This window comes from Microtus pennsylvanicus, chromosome X (genome assembly GCF_037038515.1).
Source record: "Microtus pennsylvanicus isolate mMicPen1 chromosome X, mMicPen1.hap1, whole genome shotgun sequence".
NCBI lineage: Eukaryota > Metazoa > Chordata > Mammalia > Rodentia > Cricetidae > Microtus > Microtus pennsylvanicus.
In genome coordinates, this window is record NC_134601.1 from 27,853,891 (window position 1) to 27,876,366 (window position 22,476).

General features: G+C 43.7%; 1 pseudogene; it reads left to right on the forward strand.

Moving 5' to 3' along the window:
* The first annotated feature begins 21,312 nt into the window (after window positions 1-21,312).
* Window positions 21,313-21,968, forward strand: LOC142841043 (transcription initiation factor TFIID subunit 10 pseudogene; annotated as a pseudogene).
* The last annotated feature ends 508 nt before the right edge of the window (window positions 21,969-22,476 follow it).

Genomic DNA, 22,476 nt, shown 5'->3' on the forward strand with positions numbered 1-22,476 from the left:
TATTTTTGGAGTTTTTCACAGAGATCTTTTATGGGTTCTTGGTCCATGAAACCGTATTAGTCTGGAATTTATACACAGGTTCTCATCCTCTGTGGAAACAAAAGAAGAACCTCTTTTCCAAAGCAACAAATACTTAGACCCAAATTTTAAAACCAAGATACCTTTAAAGTATACATGTTGGCTTGGCTTATCAGTCCCCAGAATCAAGTGTCTCTCTGTAGTCAAAAAATTCAAAGAAAAATGCAATCGCATACATAATCCATACTCTCTATGTATATTTCATCTATGTGGTTTATTTTTCTTTATTCCTTTTAATATATGGCTGTCTGTACTCTGTCTGTTTAAAGACTTTGTTTTATTTTTTAAACAATTTACTTCTTTTCTAACTCTCTATAATATTTTTCTTCTCTCTCTCAAGCTTATGTACATTTTTCTAACACTGTGATCCGTTTAAAGGACTTTTTAAAAATCTTAATCTGTCCTTATTGTGTATCTGTAATTATTTTCTGACCAGAAGCAGGCATGGTTAGGACTAACAAGGTTCTGCCTGTTGGCTCTGCCCCATCCAACATGGAGAAAACATGTTTATTATCTCTGAGACTGCCTGTAGGAGCCATCCTTACCACCTTAACTCTGTGAAGCACCGTGCAGCATATACACCATTTTATCTGAGTAACAACCTGCCACAGTATGGTGGCAGGAATCAGCCCTGCTCTTCTGCTTGTGCATGCCTAGTAGACCTGAATCTGCTGTCTGCCAATGCAGGGAGCACTGAGCTACATTCATAGTCTCAGCTTCTTTCCTCCTGACCCTGAGTGGGCACACAAGCACCCAGGCCCACAAATGCCATTCAAGTGCTCGGACTCATGAAAGAACCAGAGCAGTTGATGCTGCCGTTTTGAAACCATGCCTCTTTTTTGTTTTCTGCTACTGCTGAATCAGGAAGACCTCTCTTAAAGGATCTACAGCATGCCACCAGGAAACAGAGACCATCTGGAAAAAAATGTGGCCAAACTTTTTCTTTAGTGTCTAGAATTTCTTTCCAAGCCCTATCAGGGTTTATGTAGATTTAGCTAGCACACATCGGGGTGCCAATTTGCCTCAGAGAGACGCCATGCCCCAGCTCAGACCCAGGATAGACTTAGGCTAGAATCTTCCCGGTAAGACCGGTGCTCACAGATTATTAGAGATGGGTTGATCGGGATATCAGAATTAGCCAGTAAGGGCTAGAGCTAAAGGGCCAAGCAGTAATTAAAAGAATACAGTAATTATTTAGGGTAAAGCTAGCCGTGGGTGCGGCCGGGTGCCGGGGACGCAGCCCCGCCGCCCTTATTACTACACCAATTTGTTGTAAGAGGCTTCTTGTTTGTTTTCTGGCTGCCCAGACTCCCAAAATAACTACACAGAAGCAGATGCCAAAATCCACAGTGGAGCACTGAGCTCCCAAATTCCAGTTGTAGAGAGGTATGAACAAAGGGGTCAAGACCATGATGGGGATACCCACTGAAACAGCTTACCTGAGCTAAGGGGAGTTCACTGACTCTTGCAGGACAGTGTGGGAACCAGCATAGAACCAAACTAGGCCCTCTGAATGTGGGTGACAGTTGTATGGCAGGGACAGACTGTGGGGCCACTGGCATTGAGACCAGGATTTATCCCTACTGCTTGTACTAGCTTTTTGGAACCCATTCTCTTTGGATGGATACCTTGCTCAGCCTAGATATAGTAGGGAGGGCCTTGGACCTGCCCCAAAGGAATGTGCTAGATTTTGTTGACTTCATACCAGAAGCCTTACCCTCTGAGGAGTGGATGTGGGTGAGAGGGGTGGAGAGCGTGGGAGGAGGGTCTGGAGTGGAAACGGGGATTGATATGTAAAATGAGAAAAGTTAGAATTTTTTTAAAAAAATAAAAAATTAATTAAAATTTATTGAAGAATGAATTTAGCAGTTAATCAAATTTTCTATTCCTATTTAAATGTTTTGAGACAAGGTCTTAATATATAGCCATGGCTGGCAGTATGTAGACTAGCTTCGCCTTGATCTTCCAATAGCTATCTGCGTGTAACTACCAGGTACTGAGATTAAAGGAATGTGATCCCATACCCGGCTCAAACTGATTTGAAGTTAGATTTTGACATGTTCCTTCTGAGTTTGAATCAATAATTTAATATTTATGTTGTATATGTTCTTAACAATGTTATTATTACAATCATATATATGAATTCAAAACAAGAAATAATATGCCAGAATTGTGTATGTTCTTTTTACTGATATCGTCTTGATTTTGATCATGCTTTTATCATATAAACATAAACATATAAACTTTAGTTTTGGAGATGCATTTTCATGTTTTACATCTCTAAAATGAAGTTTAATATCATCTCAATATGTGAGAACTATGAACAAAACTCTGCTACTTTTAATTATATTTTTGCTTGGTTGATCTGAAATCCAGTATGTTCTCATTTAAAGTTTGAAACAATATAGATACATTATTGTTTTTGTTTTTTCTTACAGATCACTAAAATGCAGTTAGGTTTATTACAAAACTGCATAATGGCTATTTTGTTTCATTTCCTTAGTAAGTAATGAAAAAGCAGTGGTGTTGACATTTCAGCATGTGACAGGAACAGACCAAATTTTATAAACTTTTGCTATGTCCTTGCAATGCAGCATTTTCCCATATCAATACATTAAGAACATGAATACATTACTAATTAATTGGTTTTATATGCTTTTTTTGTAGTATATCTTGAGCAAGCATGCTTTTCTATCCATAGTAATAACATTTTGGAGTGTCAAATATAAAAGACTCCATGTACATATTTGATATACAATATCATAACAATTGTGGCAACCTTAATAGAAAAGAATCAGCATAATATCCAAAGAGAACCATGTATATAATGAAATACAAGAGTAACTAAAAAAAGTCAGTAGCCCTCCTTTACACAGATGATAAATGGGTTGAAAAACACATCAGAGAAAAAACAAGATTCACAATAGCCACCAATAACATAAAATATCTTAAGGTAACTCTAACCAAACAAGTGGAAGACTAAAGAATGGATAAGGAAAATGTGTACATTTACACACTGGAGTACTATACAGTGGAATAAAACAATGGTATCTTGACATTTGCGGGTAAATGGGTGGATCTATAAAACACGATATTGAGTGAGGTAACCTAGACCCAGAAAGACAAATATAATATGCACTCACTTAAAAGTGGTGTCCAACATAAGGCAAAGAAAAATCAGCCTACAATTCACAATTTCAGAGAACGTAGAGAACAATGAGGACCCTAAAAGAGACTTCCAGGGATCTAATCTACATGGGAAGTAGAAAAAGACAAGATCTCCTGAGTAAATTGGGTCATGGAGATCATGAAAGGGAGTAGAGGGGGTGGAGAGAGGAAGGGGGAGCACAGAACAATATATTGCTCAATAAAACAGGATGTGCCCCTTCACATGCTCTAGAGTTCATAGATGGGGTAGATGTTGGGGTGGGAAGGCTCATAGCCCTGGTTCTGGGCCTGGGTGGGAGTTAGTTTGGTCAGCCTGCCAGTTTCCCTCACCCTCAGCAGGAGGTTGTGCTCACCATCACTACCCTGGCTAGCTCATCCAAAGCAGCAGGAAACAAGGGGTGGGGCCCATTCTCCTACTCTTTTGTCCTAGGGGCTGGCTTACATGCACCCACATCACCAGGGTAGGCTCTGCTGCTTTGCCTACATGAGGTACAGAGCTCACTCTCCCGAGGGCTGCAGTTAGTGAGGGGCAGAACCAGCTCTCCCATTCTCAGGCCCCCCAAGACCAGCTCTTCTGTCTGTCACAGGTGGTGAGGGTTGAGGGGGAGGGGCATCTTTCCCTCTCCCATGTCACACATGGCAGCCGAGATGGGGTTGTGGGATCAGCTTTCCTGCTCTCATGACCTCAGGGCAGCTTTGCCACTGTCCACAAGCAGCAAGGGACTAGGTGGATTGGTGGTAGATTTCTTTGTATATCCCATGGCAGATGAGTGGCAGGAATAACTCTTCTGCTGTCATGCCCTTAGGGCTAGCTCATGTGTGTGCCTTCTTTCCTACCAACAGGGTCATTTCTACTGTGCTGCCTAGTCAAGAGGTAAGAACTGCTCTCCCAAGAGCTGCAGCTAGGGAAGGGCAGGACCAACTCTGTGCAGCCCTGTCCTTATGACCTTCTGTGGTCACAGGACCCACTGACATCCACATGGACTCCAGCTGCAGAAGGGCCATGGACGCAGACATGGCCCCTGGCTGCAACCCAGTCCTAGATGTCAATTAAAAAAAATAAATGTTTTCTGATGGGCCAATTAATTTATATACTGATATATTTACTTGTCTCAAATTATTGTCCCTTGGAGACCGCTCCTTATATTTCCCCTGTGTCCCATATACAACAACAGTTATGCTGTTTGCAACATTTATTGTGGTCCAGACGGGATCCTCTATTTGTGAGTCATATTAGAGGTCATACTCAATTACCTGGACTCCTGGCTGAGGGTGATCAGCTCACAAATGCACATACCCGAATATTACTGCCAACACAAAGAAAAGGCTTCTAAACTCCATAAGAAGTATCACCTTAATGCTCCGTCCCTGCTGCACCATACTGGTTGCTCTAGAGCCTTACAGATTACTTGTGCCCCTTTCCAAAATGCACCCATTGCAGGAGTTAAGCCCTGTGAACTTAAGCCAAATAACATTTGGCAGATGGATGTAACCCACCTACCTTTGGCTGGAAAACTGTAATAAAGGAAAATTCTTCATTTTTTACATCACTGTGTAATAATAATGCTGCCATGGCTGATTTTACTCCAAATGCTACATATAGCAAGGTGGTGGGAGGGAGATGTTGCTCTTGATTGTTCTTCCAGAGACTGCAGCCTGAGCAGTTGCTGGGATGGAAGCTCCTCAGCTGCCCTGTTAGTTCGTGTACCAGAGATCATTCCTTCGCTGATCTGAGAGTGACCTTTTATCAAGAAAAAATGTGATATCAGAATAACAGCTGCTGTGGTTGCAGTCATTAGAGTCTCTGATGCTTCTGCCACAGTTACTGGACAGGCAATGGCCCAAATGTCTCTTGTGGCAGACACTATGGATAGATTGACAGGAAAAGTTAGCAAGGTCCTTCAAGCACAAACTGCCTTGAATTTTCACATCAAATTTGGACTCTTAAATTTAAATCAGCAAACTGCCTCATTGCAAGAGCAGGTGTAGTCAACAAATTTCTTGCTTGCAGTTTTATGATACGGCTTGTGTTACAACCTCTGTTGTGACCAATGCTTCTGAAATTGTAAAGCAATTTAATGCATACTTGCGGGGCCCCTGGAATTCTACTTTTCTTAATTTTACGTTGCAATTTTCACATAAAATCTTTGAAATAATAGTTGATTGTCCCCTGTTTCAAAAAAGGGGTGTTGGAATGCTATGGCCCACTTGGGAGGCTGGGTCTAGCAGTTGTTGGGGACTCTCTCACTGGTTATGCTGGGTATCCTAGCCATGAACATTTGTCTCTGGATTCTATGTAAACTTATGCAATCCATGAGATCACAAAACATGGTCACTCAGCAAGTTGTTTTAAGTCTGTCATCTGGGAATCCAGATGTGCCGCAAGTCTGGCTACAAATGCAGAAACGTTGAGGACACCTCCACAGATGGGCAACTTCAACAGGGGAGGGCCCCCCTAAAACAGGCAAGAGGCCTCCCAAGGATGGGTAGGGACTGCTCTCCTGAGATGACCTAAGACAGGAGGATCTTCCTTTTATAAAATAATTAGGGTGGCGATGTTGGGATAGGATAGAGTCCTGGCCTTTTAACTCACCTCCCCTGTTGGTGACCTTTTTTGCCCTTGTTGTTCTGGGTTTCTGAGAAACTTGCAAGTTCTGTGCTCTCAGAGCTGTTTACCAACCCGGCTTCCCGAGTACACATTGCCTGGCCTCAGTCCTCATGGCAGAGATGTTCCCTCACAACTGCTGTGGGAGAGCTGGCTCTGACCCTTGCCTGAGGCCAGGCTGTTCCTGCTACCTGAACTGACCGACCCAGCTGTCACCCAGGCCCACATCCTGGGCCTTGGTTTGGATGACCCTAAATCTACCTCATCTATGACCTGCTGGAAGTGTGAAGGGACTGGTCCTGTGGAACCATAGCCACAGGATCTCCATGACTCGGGACAACAGCACCTTATCGAAGAGGACTTCCAAGAGGGTCCAGTGATGATGGTGTGCCAGAGTCTAGAGTTAGACCAATGACTCATTGCAATGCACATTTTCTGGGTGGCACGGATTGGACAAAAGAGTAGACTGTGTCACACACTGCAGTTTTCAGTGCCTCTAGGATGAATGGAGCGTTGTTGGGGGGTGGGACAGAATGAGGAGCGACGTTTTTCTTTTGCTTGTTTTGTTTGGATTGTAATAAATTTGGGGCATTATGCACAAAGCCTGGATCCCCAAAACCACCATGAGACAGAATCTGATGCAAAATCAAATAGTCTTTATTGTGGGTTAACGTGGGTCTCTCTGTCCATCCAAAGCAACAGCAGTAGCAGAGCAGGAGAGACATAGAGCAGCAAACAGGGAGGAGGTTTTTATAGTGGCCAGACCCAAAGGGGAGGGCTTGGCTCATTCCAAACCTGCATGGCTGCAGAGTCAGGATTGGCTCAAGTCCTCCAAACATACATAGTTACAGACTTGGGATTGTCTCAAACACTGAGTAGGGGTATCTGGACTGAGCTGATTGGCTGCCACAGGTCTGGAGCAATTGCAACAATGTTCTCTAAGCATGAGGACACCTCGAGTTGTTTCTGATTGGCCTCTCCCTGTGCAGTGAGGTGTTGCCTGTTCCTAATTGGTCTCTCTTGGTGTGTGAACTAAGGGCAGAGAAAGGTCAGGGGCAGTCACACCTGGAGAAGAAGGGGCTGCTTCCTGTTAAGGACAGGGTGAGGTCACACCTTTAGACCTGAGGCAGCTACTTCCCTGCTCAGGGATTGGTTGGGTTTTCCTGCTCAGAGGTTGGTTGGTTTTGTGTCTCAGTTGGTCCAGGTCAGGGTCTGATTTCAGGGCCAAATTGTGTCTCTTCCACTGGTCCTTTTTAGCCTTTTGGCTCTAATTTTAGGGTCAGAGCATATTATTTTTTAACTGGCTCTGATTCTAGGGGTGTTCTTGTGTTTCTTTGGCTCTGGATTAAGGGCCGGGGTGTTTTTCTCTGGCTCTGGGCTCAGGGATAAGACGTTTCTCTCACTGGCTCACATTCCAGATCCTGGATGTGTTTCTTTCACTGGCTCTGGGTTCAGAGTCAGGGTGCTCAGGGATTGTGCTATGGCTACAGGTCTGCTGGGGTGTGGGTCTCTCATGGGGGAGTTCTTTTAGGGCAATACTGCAGGGCTGATGGGCAGATGTGGAGGGCCTGGGAGGTGAGCAAGGTTGGGGTGCATAATGTGAAATTCCCAGAGAATCAATAAAGAATTATTTTTTAAAAATTAACACATGAAATAGTCAGTGTCACTCTGATGTTTTAATAGAGCTTTATTTTTTGATCCTCTATACACCATGCCCCTCCATTCCCTCTCCAATTCCTACTTGTGCCTTTTTTCTCATAGTAGTGTAGACCTGGTTTTCATGTCACATGTATTATAGTGTTATGCCCAAATCTGCGAAGTCTCCACAAAAGCCAAAAAGGATACCAAGTCCCATATGTAAAAGCAAAGAGACTTTATTTTAATCAAGCTTGCAAACTCCGTCTCTCCACATATCTAACGTATTATCATGGCTGACCCACACAATAGTAGCCTTTTTAACTCCCCATCAACACTTTCTTAAGACCTCTTTACAATTGTCATGAACCTTTTCTAGTTTCAAGATGTGTGCAGAGAATATCATACACATATAAACACACACAAACACACACACACACACACACACACACAGAGAGAGAGAGAGAGAGAGAGAGAGAGAGAGAGAGAGAGAGAGAGAGAGAGAGAGAGAGAAGAGGGAGGGAAAGAGAGAAATTTAAGACCCAAATATGTGAGAAAATATGGAATGTCTACGTCTGGATTATGTTGTTTACCATAATAATTAATTATTAATGTTCTTGAAAAGACCTTGATTTCATTTTTTCCTATGTCTACATAAAATTTAATAGTGTATTTTATACACATTTTACTTATAGGTCCATGTATTGGTGTCCATGGGTAGACTGGGGTCTTGTTCTTGCTGTTGTGAATAAAGTAGATGTGAACGTGGGCAGACATGTATCTGTGCAGTGGGATATTGAGTCCTTTGGTGTATACACTAGTGTTGTATAACTAGATCATGGCAGCACCAGAACACACACCAACTAGAAGTGAATCATAAATGGATCTTCTTCCCGCACCTTTACCACCAAGTCTGTTTCTATCCTTTGATGAAAGCAATCCTTACTCCAGTGAGGATGTCATATAAGGATGTCCAGGAATTGGGGGGGTGTAGTAATAAGAGCAGCGGTGGGGCTATGTCCCCAAAACCCCAGCCGCCTGCCCTGCCCGGCTAGTTTATGCCCCGAAATAATTACACAGACACTGTATTCATTTAAACACTGCTTTGGCCCTTAGCTCTAGCCCTTACTGGCTAATTCTCACATATTAATTTAGCCCATTTCTAATCATCTGTGTAGCGCCCCTAGGTGCGCTTACCGGGAAGATTCTAGCCTAAGTCCATCCTGGGTCGGAGCTTCATAGCGTGCGTCTTCCCTGGAGCAGGTAGCATGGCGTCTCTCCTGCGTCTGCTCCGGAGAGGAGAGCTGCAGAGTCTGACCTCTCTTCCTCTTCCTCCCAGCGTTCTGTTCTGTCTACTCCACCCACCTAAGGGTGGGCCTATCCAATGGGCCTAGCAGTTTCTTTATTGCTTAGCCAATGAAATGAACAGATTGATATATGACACTCCCACATCACTTCCCCTTTTTCTGTTTAAACATAAAAAGGAAGGCTTTAACCTTAACATAGCAAAATTACATATAACAAAACAGTTATCAAGTAAAAGTTACATCAGAAACATTTATACATATAACAAAATTGACCGTAAATCTCTATCAATAAAGCAAAATCTATACTAATGCAAATTATTCATACCTATATCATATCCCCCTTTAAATGTAAAAGAACATTTATAAACTATATTTGGGAACATGGGCGCAGTTTTTTCTCTCCAAACTGCTTCCTGCTGAATGGGGGCGTCGTTAATCAGATTATTTAGGGTGTAACCTGTGTGCCAGGTTTATCTCAGTTGGCAGTTGAGCAAAGCAATTTTCTGAAGATGTTCACAGCAATCCTTCAGGAGGACGTGGTCCATCATACCAAATCGGAATTGAAGAAATGAACAGGGTCTCATCCTCTGTGAAAACAAAAGAAGAATCTCTTTTCCAAAGTATCATATCCTTAGATCCAAATTCTGAAATCATACCCTCATGATATCCGTTCTGGTTCCACTGGGCAGCCCATATAATGAAATGTCTCTCTGTACTTAGCTCCTTCACAGTCAAAAATTTTAAAGAAAACACAATGTACATAATCCAGACTTTCTGTAAATTTTCCATCTTTACGCGGCTTATTTTTATTTATATCTATAACTATCTGTACTCTGTCTCTTTAAAGACTTTACTTTTACTTTTTTCTTTTTAAACCATTAACTTTATTCTCTATATTCTTTTTCTTCTCTCTCCCAAGCCTACGTATATTCATCCAACAGTGTGATTCATTTAGTGGTCTGAATCTGTCCTATTGTGAATCTGCAATTTTTTACTATCCAGGAGCACTTTTGATTTGCGCCTTTAAATCACTAGGCGCTTAAGAATCTAAGCTGTGACATTCCTAGGTTAACTTTTTGCTTTTTGAGCGTATATCCTTAGACCAGGCTGTCTTTGAACTCTCAGAGATCCGCCTGTCTCTGCCTCCCAGGCATTGGGATTAAAGGTGTTTGCTACTACACCTTGAACTCACAGAGATCTGTTCGTCTCTGCCTTCTAGGCACTGGGATTAAAGGCGTGTGCTACCACACCTTGAAGTCACAGAGGTCTATCTCCCTCTGCCTCCCAAGTGTTGGGATTAAAGGTGTGTACTAGGACACACAACAACTCTCTTCCTTTTTTTTTTAAGAACTTCAACTTTTAGCTTGCATATATTTTTAACACACAGTAAACCATTTAGAAATTTTCTTTGTCTCTGAATCTCTCTTTACTGTATATCTCTCTGTTTTTTGACCACATGAGTCTTTAGTTTACCGAGCAATCTCACTCAGTAGGACTAAAGGCGTGGCTTTGACGGCTGGATCCTTAGCTTTCCAGCCTCACGGCTGAGGTACTGGCTGTAGCCATGTTTATAGCCACAACTGGCGTTTCAAGTTCCCTGCCAGCCAGCGAGCTACAACAGACAACACTCAAGTCCTCTCTTGGTAGCCGGCCCTCCTGCCTCAAACAGTCAGAGTTTGCCCTGGCAGGCTGGCCCAGAAAGCCGGCATTTTTAAACGGGCAGCTTTTTTCCTGCTACGGCTGAAAACCGAAAAGCATGCGTTCAGCTTTTCGTCACCACCGTTTAAGTGTTTCGTGGCAGGACCTCTTAATGAGCTGCAGGGATTTGCAGCTGAAGCTGAGTCAGGAAAATTTCAAAATGGAGGACGTACCATTTTGTGCTAGCTCCATCACCAGGTAGGAGCGGCACTCAGCACTTTAATTCTGAGACTGAGCGTGCAGCACAGAAATTCTTTTCATCCAAGTAACATCCAAATCTGACACGCAGAGCACTGCGCAGTCTGAAAACACGTCTCTGTATGGCGGCAGGAATCCGCCATGCTCTTCCGCCTGCCTAAGCCTGATTCTGCCTTCTGCCCAGGAGCAGGCGGGGAGCTCTGAGTCATCGTCATGGTCTCAGAGCACTCTCCTTCTGATCCCAAGTGGGAACACAAACATAAAGCCAGAGTTTGCACTGGCGGCACAGCCCCAGGAAGCCACGCTTTGAAATGACACAGCGTTTTTTCTGCTGCTGTTGCCGAATCAGGAAATCTCTCTACAGCACGCCACCAACAAACAGCAAAAATCTGTGTTAAACTCTCTCTCCATTATTTTTAAGCCTTCTCAGGTTTTGTAAGTGGGTTTAGTCCATCACGTGGGGCGCCATTTGTAGTAATAAGAGCAGCGGTGGGGCTATGTCCCCAAAACCCCAGCCGCCTGCCCTGCCCGGCTAGTTTATGCCCCGAAATAATTACACAGACACTGTATTCATTTAAACACTGCTTTGGCCCTTAGCTCTAGCCCTTACTGGCTAATTCTCACATATTAATTTAGCCCATTTCTAATCATCCGTGTAGCGCCCCTAGGTGCGCTTACCGGGAAGATTCTAGCCTAAGTCCATCCTGGGTCGGAGCTTCATAGCGTGCGTCTTCCCTGGAGCAGGTAGCATGGCGTCTCTCCTGCGTCTGCTCCGGAGAGGAGAGCTGCAGAGTCTGACCTCTCTTCCTCTTCCTCCCAGCGTTCTGTTCTGTCTACTCCACCCACCTAAGGGTGGGCCTATCCAATGGGCCTAGCAGTTTCTTTATTGCTTAGCCAATGAAATGAACAGATTGATATATGACACTCCCACATCAGGGGGGGTATCTACTGGGATTTATAAGTTCATGTATCCTGGAACAAGCAATGGGGACTTTTGACCTCTCCCTGATTGAGGCAGATTCACAGGTAAGTAGGTTTTCCAAGAGGATCCTCCATCAACCATTAAGGGATAAGGCAACTAAATGCCTGCAGTATCTGTATAAGTCAATGACTCAGAAAATCTCTCTCTATTGACACGGACCTGCTCTTGAAGCTGCAGAAGGATCTATCACAGCTCCCAGTGCTGTACCCTGTTCCCTTGGTAACAGGCTTCATTTCAGTGTGAGCTCATGCTTCAGGAAACTGGCTGGAAGCTAAACAAGACCTGAGATTGTCTGAGAAAGAAAATAAGGTTGTCGCTGAAATCATGAGATACAATGTTGGATAAAAGCAAAGCTTGACTGGAAAAAGCAATCTTGGAAAATTATGCAAATGAGACATGACAGCTCAGCTCTGATTGGAGAGTTTTATTGACCACCAAGCCATGTGAGAATAAAGGCTGTCTGCTTTGTAATAATAGTTCATTCCAGACACAGCACCTGAATTACTTAATTTCCTAAGGTTGTTGAGGTTTTATCCATCAGTAATAATATTACAATTACATTTTTTCAATTGGATCAAGCAACAGGGAAATATACAATTCACAGAGTAGACATACACAGTACTGAAACACTGACAATTTACTGTGTATGAACTGTGAATGTCTTCTCACTTATTACATTTTAGTCTTTACCTTTCATTCCCATTTTTTGCTTCTTTGTCATCATTCTGTTCTGGAGTACCAGTTGTGAGTGTTAGAGTTCATATGGAAAAGGATCCTGGCTATTGGGAGCCAAGGAATAATGAGTGCTACAGCTCAAATGGGAGAGTATTCTGTCAGTAGAGAGTCAGAGAACATTGAGTGTTACAGCTCAAATGGAAGAGTATTCTGTCAGTAGAGAGTCAGAGAACACTGAGTGTTACAGCTCAAATGGAAGAGTATTCTGTCAGTAGAGAGTCAGAGAACACTGAGTGTTACAGCTCAAATGGAAGAGTATTCTGTCAGTAGAGAGTCAGAGAACACTGAGTGTTACAGCTCAAATGGAAGAGTATTCTGTCAGTAGAGAGTCAGAGAACACTGAGTGTTACAGCTCAAATGGAACAGTATTCTGTCAGTAGAGATTCAGAGAACACTGAGTGTTACAGCTCAAATGGAAGAGTATTCTGTCAGTAGAGAGTCAGAGAACACTGAGTGTTACAGCTCAAATGGAAGAGTATTCTGTCAGTAGAGAGTCAGAGAACACTGAGTGTTACAGCTCAAATGGAACAGTATTCTGTCAGTAGAGATTCAGAGAACACCGAGTGTTACAGCTCAAATGGAACAGTATTCTGTCAGTAGAGATTCAGAGAACACTGAGTGTTACAGCTCAAATGGAACAGTACTCTGGCACTCTGAAGCCAGGGTATAATAGCATAGGACACAGTAAGCACTGCAGCTTACAGCCCTGCTCCAGGACAGGTTTCCCCCATGTAACAGCTGTTCTCAGGCAGGAAAGGACTTCACCAGCAAACTTGCAACAACTCTGCCATGTTAGAGGAAAGCTTCCCCGTCAAAAGTGTTACAGCCCTGTTCTTTTCCACTCTGCTCCACTCTGAATTCCCTGGCTAAGTTGTAACACCAATGATTTACAAGTTATGATACAGAAAAAGAACACTGGGAATATGGTCAACTCCAGCATTGCACACACCTCTGTCCAGCCAACTAAACTTTGTCCCATCCAGGTGTTCACTTGTCAAAAAGAAGTAGACAGAGATAGGCTTCTTTGTGTGACACACAATTGCTTTTACACACATGTACACAAGCCAGGTTCTATTATCATTGCCAGGAAATTCTCCCTGAGCATGTGATACATTCAAAGAGAACAGACTTCACCAGTGCAAACAGACATACGAAATCTCCTGATGAAGGCAACACAGAAACTGATCAGGCCATTTAGAAGCAGGAAACCCCCACAGAAATGGTCCATTTTTTCCATGGACAGAAGTAGGAAATGTCCTAGATTTCTGGTAGAATACCAGAAGGGAACTCTATCTTCTCGTGTCCTCCTGAATTAGAGCCCCTGCTTGAAGGACATGGGAAGATGTAACTGAGACTCAAATATGGACACTAGTCCCTGCTGGGGAACACCTTTGTCATTGGATCTGGGCTTTCATGGTGAACTATTATCTATTCTCCAATTCTAACCCCTCTCCTGCATGATTCTGGGGACTCTTCAGGGTGTGTGTGACAGTATCAGCCTTGGAGGCCATTGAGGGTGGATACCAGAACTCTCATGAGTTGCTTTAAGGGAAAGCTACTTCCTCGGGATGGAAAGGATGGAATACAGCTCTGGCTGTGGCTGGCTGGGGACATGACTGTAAACGGCTCTGAAGAATGACTGTCACAGACTCTCATATCGATGGTCCCTTAAGAGTTAGTTAATCAGTGTCAGTCAGTCATCTGGTGAAGCAACAGGCCCTCATGCAGGCTGATTTTCCTGGAGCAATGCTAAGGAGAAGTGAAGGACAGTATTCTGCACACCGAGACAAGGTCCTTGTCCCTCTCAGAAAGCCGCCCACCACAGTGCAGACACATGCAGAGCTTTCCTCCAACAGCCCTGCAGATCTCATCAGACAAGGACGCTTTTCAGTTTCCAGTCCTCCTCTAAAGCCTGAGCCTGCTTTCCCTGGGCTTCTGGGCGTTCTTAGAGCTTCTCTCTCTCTTTAGTTGTCTGCTCCCTCTGCCGTGTGACAAATAACAAATTGTGTGCAAATAACTCTCCCTCTTCTCTAGATTCCCTCTCTGAGCAAATGCCAAGATCCACAGGCTGCCAACCCTGCAGTTTCCCTCTCAAATCAGTAAAAATTGTCCTTGAGCTTCCTTCTGACTCCGTTTCTCAATTAATTTACTTACAAGACTAAGAACTCAAAATAGGCCAATCCAGTTTCCCTAGTACCACTTGGCATCCAACACGAGGGTTGCCACACGTTCCAGAAACAGGTGAACTAGGCTCTTTAGCAGTGTACAGATGTGGAAAATATGTCAGCTCCATCCTCTAGATCATTGGGACTGTTATAGCATCCTAAGTAACATGATATTATAAAACTGTCATATCCCTAGCACGGACTTCTATGCAGGTTTGCAAGCACATTATAGTAAAACTAATGGCAGAATGTAGATTCTACTAAAAACTATCGCAAGACAATTTGTAGGTTTTCAAAGTAGTGTAACCTCACATGATTTCCAGTGTGCAGGAGAGCAGGCACTTCCACACTGTGTTGTCAGGAATAAAGTTTGTCGATGGCCTTTGTAATGTAAAGGATAATTTAAAATACAGATGATGGAGGTGGGTGTTGTATCTTATCTGTTGCTTTCATTGGTTAAGTAATAAAGAAAACGGCTTGGCCCCCTGATAGGGTAGAACTTCGATAGGCGGAGTAAACAGAACAGAATGCTGGGTGAAAGAAGCTGAGTCAGTGAGTTGCCATGATTCTCCTATGCCAGGGAGATGAGATGCAGCCAGCCACCAGGTCAGACATGCTGAATCTTTCCTGGCAAGCGCACCTCGTGGTGCTACATAGATTATTAGAAATGGGTTAAGATGCTGAAACTAATGGGCCAGGCAGTGTTTAAAAGAATACAGTTTGTGTGTTGTTATTTTGGGGTATAAGCTAGCCAAGCGGCCAGGAGTCGAGCTGTGAGAAGAGGCCCGCAGCTCACACAACATACAGACTTTATGATTCTGAAAGGATACCTTCAACATTTCATTATAGACAAGTATTTGAAAGATGTACAATTGAAGGCAATAGAAACTATGAAGGTGGAAAATTCCCATCACTTGGGGGTTGGTGAGATACAGTTTAAGGTATCCCAGTCGACATAAAACACAAACCTGAAATTTCAACAAAATTTAAGATGGTACCATATAAACAAATCTCACGCAAACATGGTCCAGAAAAGAGCTAACGCACCTTGTCATCGAGTGTGAGAAAGAAATCCCTGCTCAGAAGCTATGCCTTACCATGAACACGTGGGCACTGGAAGGATCCTCCTTGACCACGGATCCTGAAGGAAAATGGGAATTTCTGCACTCTGGGGACACTGGACTTACAGGCTGTTTGCTTTATCTTGGGTCAGTGGTACCTTCAGGAATATCCCTTATGTGCCCAAATCTGTTTCTGAACTTCCACGTCTAAGAAGAAAATCCTCATAGAAAGAAGCTGTGACCATAGAACTAATATCTTGTTGTCTTAAATAAAAGGCACTTCGAAGTTTTCAAGTTAGCAGAACAGCTGCTTCCACCAATCCAAGAGTAAAATGTCACCAGACAATATTTAGGTCCATGAAAAATCTCCCCCAAACTCAATGTACTCTTCTTTTTCTGGCTTTTCTGGTGTGCCTATCAATGTATCTTAACCTTGCCTTACTTTGCAACTCTCTCTCTCTCTCTCTCTCTCTCTCTCTCTCTCTCTCTCTCTCTCTCTCTCTCTGTGTGTGTGTGTGTTTGTGTAAACATAATATTTTAAAAAACCCACGAAACTGCTTCTTCATTGGAACGTGGAAGTTTGGGTAACCTCAATCTGTGTTTCTGTGCTGTCATCACTCATAATGGCTCCAGAATAAATGTCTACAGTACGAGAGCTGTGATTTTTACATCAGCAAGTAAAAAAATGCCACATGATCACTTTTATTTGTACAGATCTCTACGCAAAGGTCTCATAACATAGAAATGATGGAAAATCTTTCATTCCCGGTAGTACAGAACGTTCTATTTGATTCAGGAATTATCTTAATTTTCCCTAGAGGCCACCAGTGCCCCCTCCCTCTCTTAAAGTTTTGAACCTAGGCTTCCTCCTCCAGAATTTCAGTTGTCTTCTAGCTGCACTTCATGATGACGCCACAAGGTGGCACTATGATCAAATAAGTGTCCATCCACGTAGACCTAAAGAAAAATCTTGGAGCCGGGCACATACAGACTCCCTGGTAGAATTCTTGTCTGGCATGGATATAGCCAACAAGAGAAACATGCAGGGACTTTGCTTAGTTAGAATTTACAAATACAGGGTTTAGATTCTCCATACCACAAAATGAACACAATTCCTTAAAAACCCAGTTTGGCCGTGCATTGTGCTACACAATTTTATTGCAACATCCACGATAAATAAGAATGCAGATGTCCGTGAATTTCCAGGACAGTCTGATTTCTACCGCAGGTTTCAGGTCATGGATGGCACAGTGAGACGGTATTTAAAATGATCAGTTAATGAACCTAAATACAGAATTTATATTCTGAAAATCCTGATAGGTATAAGGGAAGACTGTGTGCATCAGGTTTTCTTACAGGAACAAATAGATCATTAGTTTATAAAGCAAAAGCACAGTTTTCCTAGTAGGACTGAAACCCCAGTCCTGGACAGTTTGACTCTGTTGCTTTTGATCTGTGGTGAGGCAGCATCCTTTGGTTTGAGTGCATGGTAGAGAAAAAGCAGCCATCTCGTGGCTAGGGAGCATAGACTAAAAGACACAGGACTGGGTTCACTATATCCATCTCTTCTGAGGCTCGGTTCCAAAGACATAGGGCCTCCCACAGAGCCTTGCTTATCAAGTCTTACCACCTCCCAATAGTGTTGCCTTGACAACAAAGATTCACCAAACAGATCATTGGAGAATGTCCAAGCTTTAGTCCTGAGCACATGCTAGAGACATGTCCTCTGAGTGTCCATATTATAAAACGCCAGGTAGTTCTGGAGCCCCTGGGAATCACCAGCGTGTGCCAGGGACGGCAGGAGTGCATGGAAGCAGATGGAGATGCAGGCTCAGGAGCTGACAGATGTGTGCAGAGCACACAGGAGAGCCAGGGACTCCAGTGACTGGAGGAGAATGGAGAACCCCGTGAAAGAATGGGGTGTTGGAGAACCCACACTCGACTCCTGGGGAGAAATCTCGACAGTGAAGCGTGATTAATAAATACTCAGGTTCAGACACTGGGGTTCAACTTGAAGATTCAAACAGCAAAACAGCCAGCCACTGGCTCTTAGCTGAACCTCAGTCTGAAATGGTGATCCTGCTCCAGCAATCTCAGAATGAGAATGTGTGACTGATCGTTGTCTCCCCCAGTGTCATATGCCTAACTAGGGCTGGGATTAAAGGCGAGCACCACTCAGATTAAAAGTGTGTCCAACTGTGGCTATTGGGATTACAGGCGCATGTTACCATAACCTGGTCTATCAGGCTGACTAGTGGGTCTGTCTTACTCTCAGATCTTCAGAGAGTCTGTATTTATTAAAATACAACCGAAATGCCACCACACTACAGTTTGCAGGGTTCAGTCTGCACCAAGGGAGGAAACAATGAGCCTATAATGGGATGCAGATCTGGGGTCAACAGCAAACAGGACTGTGTTAATGTGTGTGGAGATTTGTCACACAGAACCCCTGTTGCAGTGAACATTTAAGATATTTAACTGACAACTCAAAAGAAAACATCCATGGAGCCCCTAGTGGCCAGAGTCAGGATTTTCCCTCTGAGAGTCTGAACAGCTGACTCTGTGGTCTGGAGAGTGAGACAAAGTTAGGAACTGTCTGAGCAATATGAATGATTTAATCACTAGTTGTGACCGAATTATGTTCACCCATTCCCAGAATGTCTAGCTTCAACCGAGAAGCCCGTGCACACTCTGCACCTGGGAATGTACAGTGCTAGAAGAGACACAATCCCCTCCTCACCCATGCGTGGATGTGTACACTCATAGGAGCAAAGCTTCACTTTTATCCATGTTCTCCCTCCATGAAATTGAAAACAATGTTTTCCAAAGGTCAGTATATCCAAAGTACTTGTGTTAATCTGCTTACAATTACATTCTCGGCTTCCTTAAATCAGGGAATTCCTTTTGTCTTGACTGCAGAAATTTCAAAGCTGGAGCAAGTGACACTGTAGAGGGAAATCATTCTCTCAGTGGACCAGTTCCTTGCTCATGGTTCAGAGTGTCTCACTCACAGACTGGGGACAGCCCTCTGACACATTGCTTTAGCCCACGAACATTCCCCCTTCCCACATGGCCACACTATTTTAAAGTAGTCAGCTCCAGCAGAGAACTTCCACTGAAGCTACCCTTTCCCATTTCGCACTCTCACGGTCCCTCGGTAACTCATGAGTGCTTGTGTCTTCACATATTAAAATATGTTGTTCAAGCTGCTCAATGAAATCACTACCTTTCATCTCCATTAGTAAGTGAATCTCACAGAAAATAGATACTAACCCAGTATTTAGGATTTGCTTGCTAGTGTTTCTCCCCGGTGTTGACACAATTCAGTGTTTTTATACAGTTAGAGTCCAGCTTTTTAATAATCCTTTTAATTATTCTTTGTGTCTTTCACAACGTACATGTCCATTCCATTCAATTTCGCATCCCTTCTTCTCTGCCCTCTGCCCTTTCACCCTCCCCCAGGGAAAAGAGGAACAGGAGAAAATTCTCATGGTGGAAGCTGGAATGTGCGTCAAACAGTGCACAGTTTAACATGTGTAGATAGAGCATTAGCTTGGTGAGCTTTGAGTTGAGCAACAATCTTTGGTTGAGCAAGAGAATGAGTTGAGAAAAGAATGCACGTTAAAGTAACTAACAGACTGTCAGTAAACTGGAACAAGGTTAGAGAAAAATAAGGTTGTGGTCTTGGCGAGAGGACACCATTGCACTGTGGGAGAGAAGTCCTAGTGTATTCTGTTGAGAGTCTCTGGGAAGTCCAGAATCTTAACAGAGAAGGACATATCTATTCTTGGTGTTTTGTCTTCAAAAGGATGGGAGAGAGACAGTGACAGAGAGAGGGGGGTGGATAGAAAGGAACAGAGAGACAGCGATGGAGACAGTGGGAGCATTGTGAGAGCAGATCCATGCTATCTAGATATGCAGATGGAGGAAGAACAAGGGGCAGGTAAAAAAGGAAACAAAAATCACAACAGAGTCAAAACACACCATTAACCCCAACAGCAATTGTGAGGACCCACAGAGACAAGGATAATGGGGTAGGCACATATATGGGAAAAGCCCCTCAATTTGGCTTTTGACTGGAGCAGTGATAATAAAAAATTTGGGGGGAGGTCTCACTGGCTCTCCTGGAGTGCTCTACATAAACCATGGGAGTCTTGAACTCACATAGATCTGCCTGATTCTCCCTCCTATGTGCTGGGATCAGATGTGTGAGCCACCAAGTACTGTTGAAGCTATTTTTAAAATATGTCTGCTGAACTGGAGGCTAGGCAACTCCAGAGGGTAAGGTCTCTACCTGCATGTCCCTCTCTGGGAACCAAAGGCAAGTAAGTGTCAGAGGACTACTTTCTTTTTAGATGTCCGTGTGTGTGCGTGTGTGTGTGTGTGCGTGTGTGTGTGTGTGTGTATCTTGTGTGGAGGCTAGATGGTGACACTGGGATGTCTTCTCGGATCACTTTTTCACCTTATTTTTGGATAGAGGGTCTCTTCCCGAATCTGCAGCTCTCCATTTTGCTGGACGGCCTGGTAAGCGAGTCCCAGGGTCCTCCAGTCTCTGTGTGTCAGTTCTGGTGATCCAGGCACACACTGCCACGAAAGGAATAGAGGGGAGGGAATTGGAGATATATTGGCTCCAAACACTTTATATCTATGTACTAATACTAATTAAAATGTCAAAATAACAACAAAGGGAGCAAACAAGAAATATGGAGGTATCAAAGACAAAAACCATAGCACATTCAAATCCAAGGTCTGATGACGCACTGTTGGCAATTGTAGAATCAGTCAAAACCTCCTTCTATACCGTAGTGTATAAGTTCCCGTGAGCTGAGCTGAGAGCTGTGTTCATGGAGAGAAAAGCTGGAGAAATCACTGCAGCTTCTGCACTTCAAGATGACCTATCCTACCAAGGTCAAACTGTGGGTCTTCCTTGTATGCTTAGCTCAGGGTGAACGGAACCTTCTGTTCTTTTGGAAAACAGGGCCACTTCAGACTTCAGTTGGGCAAAGTTATACCATTTTTATATGATGTTGTTTGCTGGATTCTCCTGTAGGAGCTGAGTTAAAGAGTGAGACTATATAAGCTTGGCCAAACAGAGGGAAAATTTCAAGGTTTCTGAAAGTCAACTAATGAAGCTTTATCCTAGGGAATTCTATATCCTAGTATAAAAATAGGAACAAAATGAAAAAATTCTCCGTGAATATTCACATTTTACATGATTATATGAAAATATTTTCAAGTTTTGCTTGGCAATCTAACTTTTAAAACTTTGTTTATATATAGATGTGTGTTGTGTACATTTGAACATGCAAGTGCAATTGCACACAGCTCTGGGAACAGGGTGTCAGATTACCTAGCTCTGGAGTTACAGGTTTGTGAACCAACCTCCATTGGTGCTGGTAACCAAATCCAGATCATCTGTGAGGAGCAGCAAGTGCTCTTAACCACTGAGGCAGCTCCTCTGAGCAATTTAATTTTGGAGACTGTTTGGAAAACAATCTATTTAACCAGAAACTAGTGACGGATGGGGGAATGATGCCAACAATGGGTATTGAAACAAAGAGCTGGGTGAAAGACATGATACCAAATCCCAGAAACTTGTGCATGCTAAAAGGGAAATCACAGGGCACTGTGACACACTCTTCAATAAATATACTGGTTCGCTGCCTCTCCCACTAGCCCCATGAGCTGCAGTGGTTCAGGCGCGGACCCCGAGGTGGCTCAGGCCTGTGCTGCCTTGGTCGCGGGACCAGCGCTTCCTGTGTTGGCTCACACCATGCTCCCCACCAGCACAGCCACAAAGAACAAGGCCAGCCCCGCGGGGATGGCAGGGGGACCCGGGTCTGGAGCCTCTACTATGCGCACAGCACCCATAGTGGCACGAGCCTGGAGCCAGCGGAAAGTAGCGGGCAGGCCTAGGTGGCAGCAGGCAGCATGGCTCCCTCTGAAGAGGCAATATTCAACAAGGTTTATGGCCTGCCCAGCGCGGCCAATGGAGAAGTGAAGCCCATAGTGTCCAGCACGCCACTGGTGGACTTGTTGATGCAGCTGGAGGATTACACCCCTGCGATCCCAGATGCAGTGACTGGTTATTACCAGAACCGTGCTGGCTTTGAAGCTTCAGACCCACGCATAATCCTCTTCATCTCACTAGCTGCCCAGAAATTCATCTCAGATATTGCTAATGATGCCCTACAGCACTGCAAAATGAAGGACACAGCCTCTGGCAGGTCCCGAAGCAATAGCAAGGACCGCAAGTACACCCTAACCATGGAGGAATTGACCCCTGCCCTCAGGGAATATGGCATCAATGTGAAGAATATGCACTACTTCACCTGAGCCACCTAACCCAGATGTATTTGTCTTTTCCTCTGTCCCCACAGCAGCCTGTTTTCATAATAAATTTTATTGTGACAGGCAAAGAAAAAAAAATAAGTATTGCTGGAAATGTCAAATTAAAAATCTTAGCTAATAATCAGAGATTTTTACACCGGAATTATTTGAAGCTAAGGGGCAGCTTTGCAATGGGGAAGGGGCCATTGCAGCAGGACACTGTTCTATGATTCTGAGCTTTGTTTGTGGAGACACAACTGGCTTAGAGTGTAGGCTCCTCCTGGGACAGATGGGATGAAGTTGGGAAATGGTTGCTTGGCTCACCAAGCATACATGAAAGCATACTTTTTTTGCCCTTTCGCAAACGTTCCGTCAGAATCTGTACCCTTGATAAGGAAGTGGCCTTTGAGCTCAGTTCTTCACACTCTACCTGATATAAACAAGTGCTTTGCTTCTGTATACTTTTTGCCTTGTTTCTAGGTACTTCATTTCTTTTTAATTACTGTTATTTATT